The sequence below is a fragment of the Tenrec ecaudatus genome, chromosome 10 (genome assembly GCF_050624435.1).
Source record: "Tenrec ecaudatus isolate mTenEca1 chromosome 10, mTenEca1.hap1, whole genome shotgun sequence".
In the NCBI taxonomy this organism is placed as follows: domain Eukaryota; kingdom Metazoa; phylum Chordata; class Mammalia; order Afrosoricida; family Tenrecidae; genus Tenrec; species Tenrec ecaudatus.
Genome location: NC_134539.1, coordinates 139437273 through 139448805, shown reverse-complemented (window position 1 = coordinate 139448805; position 11533 = coordinate 139437273). Strand labels below are relative to the sequence as shown.

General features: G+C 42.5%; 1 pseudogene; it reads right to left on the bottom strand.

The window, feature by feature from the left end:
* Positions 1 to 4239: 4239 nt before the first annotated feature.
* On the bottom strand, positions 4240 to 4443 carry LOC142458759 (large ribosomal subunit protein eL39-like; annotated as a pseudogene).
* Between the last annotated feature and the right edge of the window lie 7090 nt (positions 4444 to 11533).

The window sequence follows — 11533 nt, the reverse complement described above, 5'->3', positions numbered from 1 at the left end:
GCATGGTCCCACCCAGTCGGGAAAATGAGGGCGGGGCAGAAGATTTGAGAATCTGCTCAGCAACCAACGTTAACCCGCTCTCCACGTACTGTGTGCCAACGTCTCATTTTGACCCCTTGGCCCCTTGACTTCTCCCTGAACTCCCAGAATTCTTTGGAGACGGCCAGAGAATAATAGACCATGTACCTGTTTATGGAGGGTGAGGAGTCGTTTGTGGGATCGGGTGTTGTGGGGACATTGCTAGGCTCCAGGCTTCAGTGAGAGTGAAAGCATTTGGCGTTAATGTAACTCTTGAATAATAAGTTGACTCTGAATTTAGCCTACAGAAGCCGTAACTGGCGTTCACTGCCGGAGTCGATGCCGACTCACAGCGATCCCATAGGACCGTAGAACAGCCCCTGTGAACTTCTGAGACGAACTATTCGCGGAGCTACTGGTGGTTTCGAACTGCCAACCTTGCGTGTTGCAGCCCAACAGTAACCACTCTGCCACCAGGGCTCCTTCCATGGCGCTAGACAAGCCATTTATGTCAGCTGTGGTTTGCAAGAAAGGCAAATTTTGATTCCAGACGATGCTAAGCCAAAACAAGAGGAGTGAATGTCTAACTGTTGAAGAGAAAAGCACCTTTAGGGTGTTTATACATTTTTAAAAGGTTCTTTATAAAATTAAAAACTGAGAATCCGTAAATAATAGCTAAGAGCCGTTAAGTGGAAGGTGCACCTTTAAGCGGGCAAACTGGATCTAGGGTTGAGGGACGAGTTTTACGAACGTGCACGGCTCTGATGGTGGTTTCAGAGTTCGCCTGAGCTACGGTTTAAGACTACTAACCAAGGGGCCGTACCAATCCCCCCTCACCCGGAAAAATTGCGCATGTGGCACGGAGAACCAACGGTCTCCTATTGGGACGGTTTGTGGTGGTCGTTGGAGGAAAGCACTTAATTGAGCGCGGGGGCTGTGTTAAGTAGGCAGGGAACGATTGTATTTATGCAGTAAGCAAGTGGTTCTTCCATTGAGCGTTGCCTTTCTTTTTGGAAAGGCCTCTGACTGCAGCGCCCTGGGGAACCTTGGGCTGGTTGAGGGCGACGTGGGCGTGGTTTTACAGTCTCACCCAAAGGTATTTGGGAGCCCTAACGGGGAGCAAGGGCAGTTGAGAGAGTACGCACAAAGCAAAGCCCCTCTGCCCAGTCAGTTCGGACTCTTAGAGACCCTACAGGACTGAGTAGAACCATTACTTAGGATTTTCAAGGCTGTCTTTAACCTGCTGAGCCCGTTGCGCCTTTTAACTCGGAGCTGAGTGTTTTAATGACTATCACCCAGGCTCCTGCCCTACAATTTATGGCCAGAAAGCCCCTCTCAGACGGTTCTCATTTGCCACATCGTCACTGTGATCCACAGTTGACTCAGTAGGACCTCTCCAAAGCAACACGAAGATATTTACGTCATTTTTTTTTCTCAGTAAAAAAAATCATTTTATTGGGGCTCGCACAACTCTTATCACAATCCATACACGCAGCCATTGTGTCAAGCACATTAGTACATTTGTTGCCATCATCCTCAAAACATTTGCTTTTTGCTTGAGCCCTTTGGTATCAGCTCATTTTCCCCCTCCCTCTCCACTCCCTCCTCCCTCATGAGCCCTTGATAATTATAAATTATTGTCATATTTTGCACTGTCCGAAGTCTCACCTACTTTTCTGTTGTCCATCTCTCAGGGAGGAGGTTATATGTAGATCCTTGTAATTGGTTGCCCCTTTCCACCCCACCCTGATGTTTACATAACTTAGATTAAAGTGGCAGCCCTACTGGTGAAATGGATTGCTAACTGCTAGGCCTCAGCAGTTCAAACCAACCAGCCACTGGGCCCAAGAAAGTGGAAGCGTCCTACTCCCATAAAGATCTGCAGTCTAGAAACCCTTAGGGTCAGATATACTCTGTCCTTACAGGGTGGCTGTGATGCCACTGAATGGCATTGCGAGTTTTGAGATTAAAGTGAGGAGTTAGAAATACTCAAATCCTTGGTCTTTTTGTATCTGCTCTGCCTTTACCTGAATTTAAAGGTGAGAGGAAATGCTGACTTCTAGCCCCATGTATTAAATGTGTCCTATTGGAACAACAGTGAAAGATGTTTTTAGCATTAATTCTAACTTCAGTAACCATCTTGATCTAATTCAGAATGGCAGTGCCCTCAACTCTTCCCCCACCCTACATGTTATTTGGGGGAATATTATTTAAGTTAATCTAAAGCTATAATTAGATTTTTATTTTACATTTTTAAGATATTTTAAAAAATCATTTTATTGGGGGCTCATACAACTCTTATCACAATCCATGCATACATCCATGTGTCAAGCACATTTGTACATTTGTTGCCATCATCATTCTCAAAACCATTGCTTTCTACTTGAGCATTCTTCAATGCAGACTTTGCCAAACCTTCAACATATATTTAAAGGTTATTTTTTTACAACTCTAAAAAATGATGTATAATGAGATACTCTTCAGATACTTTAATGAGGTCCATTTTATTCTTTTACAGATATTTAATGATTTCCTTTGGTAGGGAGATTAGATGATCAATAATCATTTTAAAAATAGTATGCCTATTAATAAAGCAGCTAATAAGATTAATTAATTAATTAATTAATATAAGTAAGTAATAAAAAGATAATGCCTAGTATAAAATAAGTGAGATTCTATTATTCTTCTAAATAAGACTTTTAATTCAGATAAAGCACTCATTCTTGACAATTCATATGCATGTAAAGGAACAACCTACCTCCAGATTAATCTTCAATATAATTCCGTCTCCATGTATGATTAAATCACTGTAGAATTGTTATACCAGGTATCTTCCAAAGGTTCCTTGACAAATAGAATTATAAGATGGTGGATACTTTCCATGAACTTTTGGAAGTCCCCTTATATATGTGTTCAACTGTACTGAATGAACAAACTATTTATTTTTCAGTTTTCTAATGGCCTCGTGATGTAAATGGGCTGCATACCTGCAGTGATTCAAAGCATGCAATTATTAATAAACATCTTTCTTTAACTTGAGGGGTAGGAGCCCTGGTGGTGTAGTGATTTCATGTTGGGCTGTGATCTGCATAGTCAAAACTTGAGGGACTATATTCAAAAGTCAACTGTCAGTGAGTGAATTCCGATTCAGAGCCACCCCCATAGGACAGGGTGGAACTGACCTTCTAGGTTTCCAAGACTGAAACTCTTGAAGAGAATAGAAGCCACTACAATCCTGTAATTATTCCATCCAAAATTAACTGGGTTACCAGATACGGTTTCTAAACCTATAATCACATGTTGGAAGCCTTCAAAATGCTCCTTATTAGAACTATTCAAAATGACTCCCGTTTTAGATACTCAAATTAGTGTTCTGGGGCCTCTGCAGGATAACTTTTATAGTTTTTGTCTTTGTATTGGGTAAACTTGTGTTCTCTTCATCCCTTCTGGCTGGATTGGGTTCTAGAATCTAGATCACTCTTTCTTAATCCACTCCAGGAAAATAATAGATTTCTGGTCGGTCTTGCTTGAAGCATTTGTTATAGTTGAATATTATTTCTGCTTGGTGTGGGGAGGGGGTACTTGAATTGTTTGGTCTTTATGGTCCTATGGAAAACTTTTTTCTAATCTCCAATTGGTCAGGAATTAATGTTCTTTCTCATCTTTTATGTTTTGACCATTTTTTCTAAATTTAGCTTATTTATTTCTTAGATTTTAATGGTGGTGTATTTGATTTTTAGACTGATGAATTAGAAATTGACCTGTTGTTCATTGTCAAACCAGAAGTTCTGAGGATACTTGTTTCACTGCCCTCCAAACTTGAGTTTCTCTTTCTTTCTTTGTTTCCATACCAATGGTCTCCTTAATGAATTATATAGTAATTGTTAATTTATCAATGCAGAAGCATCCGAACCAAGGAAGAAACCAGATTTGCCAATACAAGTTCACTTGATCCGATGGGGGCAAAGTCTTAAGCTCAGTATGACAGACAGCAAGTGAGTCTAGGCTAGTGGTTCTCAACCTTCCTAATGACATGATCCTTTATACAGTTCCTCATGTTGTGGTGACCCCCAACCATAAATGATTTTCGTTGCTACTTCATAACTGTAAGTTTGCTACTGTTGTGAATCATAATGTAAACATGTGATATGCAGGATGTATTTGGCGACCCCTAGGAAAGGGCCCAGAGGGGTCGAGACTCACAGGTTGAGAACCGCTGACCTAGGCAAATGTGGTTGTGTGTTCCATTACATGAAGGCTAGGGGCTCCATAGAGACCCGGCTTGGTTCTTCTCCAATGTTTTCTCTTGGCATTGTACCTGATCTTATTACCAGTTTTCATTCAAGCCCACTGGCGAATAGGCCAATTCTGCTTTTGCTTCTTGGCCAGGAATCTCTTGATCCTGAAAGTCTTAGGGGAAGACATTGTGAAGACAGAAGGCAGCCGAGCTTGGGATGGCAGAGAAACAGAAGTTTCTGTTTCTTAGTGTTTGAGTGTAACCAGATTCTTAGAAGAGTGTCTCCAGAAAACATATCTTAAAAAGGTGTCTTTTATCAATTTCCCCTGAATGGCTTTAGGAGATATAACCTGATGGCCATATATTGGCCAATCCTTAAATTTGAGGAATCTCCAGAGTATATAATGAGGGGTCTTATGGCACCAATGGAGCAGAACACATCTTATTTTTTCATTAAAATAGTAAGATTTAGAGTTTTAACTTATGCCACAGAGTTTGAGGGTTTCCAAGTAGACTCATTTGAGGCCCATTAAAATTTCCCATGTCATTATAAACTGCTTCTAGACAAACTTCCAGATTCAAAGGACATTTATGAAAAGTGTAGCTTCTGGTTTGGATGATTATGTAAATTTACTGTGAGAAATAGAAATGTATGTAATAGGTTTTATAAATTTACCATAAGAAATAAGATGACACAATCCTCTTGAATATACACTTCATCTAATTGTTACCATTTTAAGCACCCCAAATTTCTATATTGCCTTATCAGCCTTACCATCTACTTTAGCAGTCTAGGATACTAGGAAAGAACACACAGGTCACAATGGAAAGTCAGATTGGAGTTGTCTTTTGCTTTCGTGTTATTGTTGGGAGGAGTGGGTTGTTTTGTAAATTGAGTAATGATGCTTGGCACCTTCATAAATTAGGGATTGTCAGAGCTCGGAGACAGCTGTTTTCTTGCCTGTTTAGGGTCTGAGCTGACCCATCAAGAATCTCCCTCTCAGCCTGTTCTCCCAGGGAACCTACAAAATGGAAACGTGGAGAAGCTGTTTTGCTAAGCCTGCTCTGGAGGGAGGACTAGGGCAGATTTTCCTTATGGCTATTTCGAGGTTGACCTCTGTTCTGGAGTCCTGTTCTCCCCTGGCTTTGATGTTGTGCTCAGGTTTTTACCATCCTCCTGGCTCCCAGTTGCTGTCTGCTTCTCTAACTGCTCCAACTTCTAGATGAATGTTCTCAGTGTGGCCAGCCCCGGGGAAATTGTTAGAAATGCAGATTCTTGGACTTTGCCTCAAATTGACTGAATGAGCAACCTGGGGTGGGGTTGTAATCATCCTTCAGGTGATTCTGATGCAAGCTAGTGTTTGAAAGCAGGATCCTATTGCTGCGCGGTTTAATGTAGCATCCACTAGCCAGATGTAGCAAGTAGCGCACTTGGACTAGGGTGACAATGAATTAAGAAGTAAAACACTTGGTTATGAAAGAAAAAGTTTGAAACATCTCATTTATAATTTTCATATTGATGACTCAAATGATAATATTTTGGATATACGAATAAAACACATTAAAATTAGCTTTACATCTTTTTTGTCACATGCTACTAGAAAATTTCACATGACGTATGTGATGCTCATTCCATTTCTTTTGGACAGCGATATTCTAGATCATGAGTCTGCAAATACAGCCTCTGGGCTAAATCTGACCCATTGCCTGTTTTTCTATAGCCTATGCTGCAGCCCCAGGCCTCATTAGACTGATAATGGATTTACATTTTTAAATAGTTGGAATTTTTTTTAATGAAGAGGTTTTGTGACAAGTGTAAATAATTGAAATTCAGATATCTTTATTCATAAAGTATTATTGGAACACAGGACACTCATTTGTTGTATACCTTCTATGGCTGCTTTTGTAACTAGCAAACCACTGTTCTAGATTGTTAACATCTACATACTGCCTGGGAGAGAACACAGCTTTTAACTGTCCCTGCTCTTTGTTCCCAGATTTTACTTAGCTTTTTGACCCAACCTGTGACCCACTACTTCCCAAAACTCAGTTGTATTTTGGGACTACCAGATTTGACCTAAGGAGCCCTGGTGGCATCGTGGGTTACTCATTGGGCTGCTAACCACAAAACCAACAGTTGGAGCCCTCCCCCTACTCTGAGGGAGAAAGATGAGGCTTGCTACTCTTGGAAACCCAGAGGGGCAGTTCTACCCCATCCTATAGTGTCACACGAGTCTAAACCAACTCAATGGTCATTAGAATTGACCTATGCATTATTTACACTACAAAGTGATAAGCCCAAACTATTCTTGCCTTTCTAGAATTGCACGAGGATCCAGTAGTCTGTGCAGAAAAAAACAGAGCTGCTTTCTCCAAAGGTTAGGACTTCCTCCTCAAATGACTAAATAATCCAGGATGGCCTGATGTTTACCACAGGAGGAGAGGTGAGTCTCTGGCTTTGTGTTGGCCATGTTTCTTTTAAGCCCAGCAATGTCACCTTAATGAACACTCTCCTCTCCGGGCACCGAATATGCCTGCTTTAGCCAGTTTAGTTGGCGTCTGTAGTGTCTCATCCTGCCAGATATATTCTGGAAATTGCTGTGACAGTTTTTTCCACTTCAGTGAATCAGACATCTGGGTCCCTTTGTGGTCCCCTACCACCCACCCCAGTGTGCAAACAAAGCCTTGTTGGCTCAGTGACTCTATGTTCTCATTTTATAAGCTTCCCGGAGAAGAGACACATGGCTGTGGCTTCCAGAATGTTAATTGATAACAGGTCTTGACAACATTGCTCTTCCTGCCTTTCCCTTCTTAACCTGCTCCTTGCACCCATAAAATCATTCTTTGGGAGACTGGTTCCTGAGCAGTTCTACTCTGTTCTCTAGGCTCACTACATGTCAGAATCAAGTCAGTGGCACTGGGTTGGCTTAATATGAGTTGGTTTGTAAGAAAAATTCCTGAGCACTGTGATGACATGAGTTTTATGAGAGCTGTTGTTTCCCATATTTTCCTCAGTTTACTGTCGAAGGTAGGAAGGAGTCTTAAGTCTTGATTCTTTTAAGTATTTCCCCCTTTAGAGCATTCTCTTCAGATTCTATAGTACAGTTTAATTAAAGCCAAGGATGTTCTAAAGAGGCAAGAATTATAATATAGTTAAACGCTAAACAAATGTGACTTTTAAAATGTAACTCAGCCTCAGTATTGGGCACTAAATGGGGAATGTGGTATCAGGAGAAAACAGCCCCTGGAAAAGGCCAGACAGCCTGCTTGGTAAATTGGGGAGGGCAGCCAAAAGGAGGAAGCCCCTCAATGAGACTGATGGACGCAGTGGCTGCAACAGTGGCTCAAACGTAACAATTGTGAGTCCAAAGTGGCTCCAAGGCATTTAACAACAACGGGTGGGAAATCTTTCAGGGGGTTCTGTTGTAAAATAAACTGGGGATCTTGTGGCCTGGCATTTTATTCCAGCTCTTATCCTAGTGATTTCCAGTTTCTTGCCTTCACCTTCTCTGAGTCTCATTTTTTTCATATGTCCAATAAAAGATGTCATTAGTTGATCTTAAGGGGTCCTTCTAACTGTGTGGTAGTTATATAATCTGTCAGCTTGCTAAGGAGTAGGGTCAAGCCTGTAAATCAGGTCGCAGCCAATGAGGCCTCTGTGTGGGCATGACCTTCTCTTAAGGATTAGGGGAACTCCCATCTTCCTCCCTGGATGTGAGACACACACTCTCCCTGCTAGTCATTCCTGTTGACAAGACACATGGAGGCACAATGATGGAGCCAGAGCCCTGGAGCTGGAGGAGCCATGTGGAGACCTGCCAGCGCTGAGAAGCTTCCACTGCCACTGGATCCAAAAGACTGTCCATCTACTGACCTGTGATCTTCCTGCATCTGGCGTCATTATATGTGTTGCATGAATCAAGAGGAATTTATAGATTGGTATCAGATATCTGGGCTTATTTCTGACCTACAGACTTGATCTGGGCTGGGCTGGAATATTTTCCTACAATACAATTACCTTTTATATAAAACTCTCTTATACACATATGAGTGTCTCTGGATTTGTTTCTCTAGTCAACCCAGACTAGCACAATTGGTACCAGTAGTGGTTCTAGATAAACAAGATCATAAATACGGGCTTCTTGAATTGATTCTTCAGCCTAATTAGGCCTCATAGCACTGAGAATGCTGCCTCTACCCCTAAAGGCATGGACAAGTTGCCACGATTACTAGAGTGGGCGGTGTGAATCCAGGGTGTGAAGTCGCAAAGCTAACACTCACAATATCACCACCAACAGATGAAGTGCTGGTGAGAGGAGAGGCTCTGGGCAATTTCATCAGGATGGGAAGTAATGGGAAACTGGTTGACTGGTCCTTCTTACAATAGAAAATGTGATCAAGGCAAGGACAAGTGATAATCTCAGAACCTCAGAAGCACGTCTCAAGTACAGAATAACAGACCTAAAGGTTTCTGCACGTGCAACAAAGGAGAGTCTTTTCTTCTCAACTAATAGAGCCGACATTGCCGGAAACCAAATCCAGAGTCTTATCACACGAGTAGCTGAACTGCAACGTCAGCTCAATTGTAGGTCTAGAACAGTGTTTGATATTAAAGAAAAGGCATTAATTGGAAAGAAATGGGACCCTGGAACATGGGATGGGCACATATGGGCTGATGATCCAGAAGAGGAGGATATCGAGCCCCTAAAGGCAATTGAGCCACCCCAGTCAATAGCTCCACCCCTCCCAGCTGAGGGGATGAGTCCACGATCAGTAAAACAACTCACACTTGAGCAGATTACCCAAACTGTTCAAACTGAAATGCCAGGTGGGGCTGCATCAGGAGCATTGCCTGGGGGAGATTCCTTACAAGATATTGCTGAGAGCCCCCAGGAAATACCCCCACCGCTCATGATTTCCTAGTCTAGACTTAGAATTGTCTCAGAAAGTTCCTAAAGGTGAGGTTCAGTGATGACTCTAGAAGAAATGTACTATACTCATAAAGATCTGCTTAAGTTTTCTAATACGTATATAAGCAGAAGCACGGGGAATATCCATGGGAATGGTTACTAAGGGTGTGAGAAACAGGTGCAAGGAATGGAACATTAGACCAGTATGAGTCCCTTGAAATGGGGCCCCTCAGCACAGATTCTTCTTTCAACATCGCAGCAAGAGAGGTTAAGAGAGGAGCTAATTGCTTATTTGGTTGGTTCACTGAATCATGGGCAGCCAGATGGCCTAGATTAGACCAACTTGAGGTACCTGACCTACCTTAGTACGCTGTAGAAGAAGGCATCCAAATGCTTAGGGAAATTGGTATGTTGAAATGGATCCATCAGAATAATCCCATAGGCCCACAAAAGGAGTGCCCCAAGGACATATCTTTCATCACAACCACAGGGAACAAGTTTGTGACATGGGCCCCAGCATTGCTGAAGACTCCTGTGATTGCTATTTTATGTGCAACAGGATTAACAGTGCGAACTACCCTAAGTAAACCCCAACATTTGTTTACAATGGGGTTGATTGGGCCCCAGGTGGTAGGAGGCAGTTGTCAGCATTGAATCAATAGAGCTGGGTAGGTGTGGTTATCATAAACAGACAGCAAGGTTTCCAAAGTAATCAAAACAACCTGTCTCATGTGGACTTAACCACAGTGTTGCTAGACGTGAAATACATGGGAAGCCTACTACATATTTATGTGATCTACATAGGCAGAAGAATGCTAGATCAGGTGACCAGCAGAATAGTCATCACCACTCAATTCCCAGACCTGAGCCAATTTACAGACCCACAACCCCTTGAATGAGGGGGAGGCTAGGTCCCTTTGAAGAAAGACCGTGCTCCATCACTGAAGGTTTCTACTGTTAGTCTTTCTTCTAGCCTTCCCCAAAGGGAGCTGTGGCCTTTCACAAGAGTGACTGTTCATTGAGGGAAAGGAAGTAATCAGACTTTTCAGAGATTATTGGACACTGGCTTTGAACTGACACTAGTTCCAGGAGACCCAAAGGGTTTCGAAGGCCCACCAGTCAGAGTGGGGGTGTATGGAGATCAAGCTATCGCTGGAGTTTTAGCTCAGGTAGGCCTCACAATGGGTCCAGTGTGTCCCTGAGCCCATCCTGTCATTTTTAACTTAGTACCAGAATGCATCATTGGAATAGACATACTTAGTAACTGGCAGAACCCCCATATTAGAACCCTGAAATATGGAATAAGGGCTATTATGGTAGGAAAAACCAAGTGGACAACATGTGAACTGCCACTACCTAGGAAAATCATAAACCAAAAGCAATATTGCATTCCTGGAGGGATTGCAGAGATTAGTGCCACCATCAAAGACTTGAAGGATACAGGGGTGGTAATTCCTACCACATCCCCGTTAAACTCACTTATGTGGCCCATAAAAAAAGCAACCAGATAGATCTTGCAGAATGACAGTGGATTATCATAAACATAACCGGGTAGTGACTCCAATTGCAACTGCCATTCCAGATGTGATTTCATTGCTTGAGCAAATTAATGCTTCTCCTGGTACTTGGTATGCAGCTATTGATCTGGCCAATGCCTTCTTCTCAATATCAGTCTAGAAGCACCTCCAGAAGCAGTTTGCTACAGATGACAGGGGCAACAATATACTTTCACGATTCTTCCCAGGGGTACATCAGCTCTTCTGCCCTGTGCCATAATTTAGTCTAAAGGGAGCTTGATCACCTATCTCTTCCAAAAAATGCCACACTGGTACATTATATTGATGACATTATGCTGATTGGACCCACTAAAGAGGATGTATCAAAGACTCTAGATTCATTGGTACAACATCTGCCTGTAAGAGGTTAGGAAATCAACCCAACAAAGATTTAGGCCCTCCACCTCAGTAAAATTTCTAGGGGTCCACTGGTATGAGGCATGTCAAGATATTCCTACTAAAGTGAAGGATAAGCTATTGTATCTGCCACCCCCCTCTCACCACCACCCCAACAACAAACAGGAGGCAAAATGCCTAGTGGACCTCTTCAGACTTTGGGTGTTCTACTTCACCTATTTATCAAGTGACATGAAAGGCCTCTAATTTTGAGTGGGGCCAAGAACAAGAAAAGGCTCTGCAACAGGTTCAGGCTGCCGTGCAAGCTGCTTTGCCACTGGGACCATATGATCCAGTTGACCCAATGGTGCTAGAGGTGTCAGTCATAGATAAGAGCTGCAGTGTGGAGTCTTTGGCAACTCCCTACTGGTGAATCGCAGTGTAGACCCTTGAGATTTTGTAGTAAAGTCCTGCCA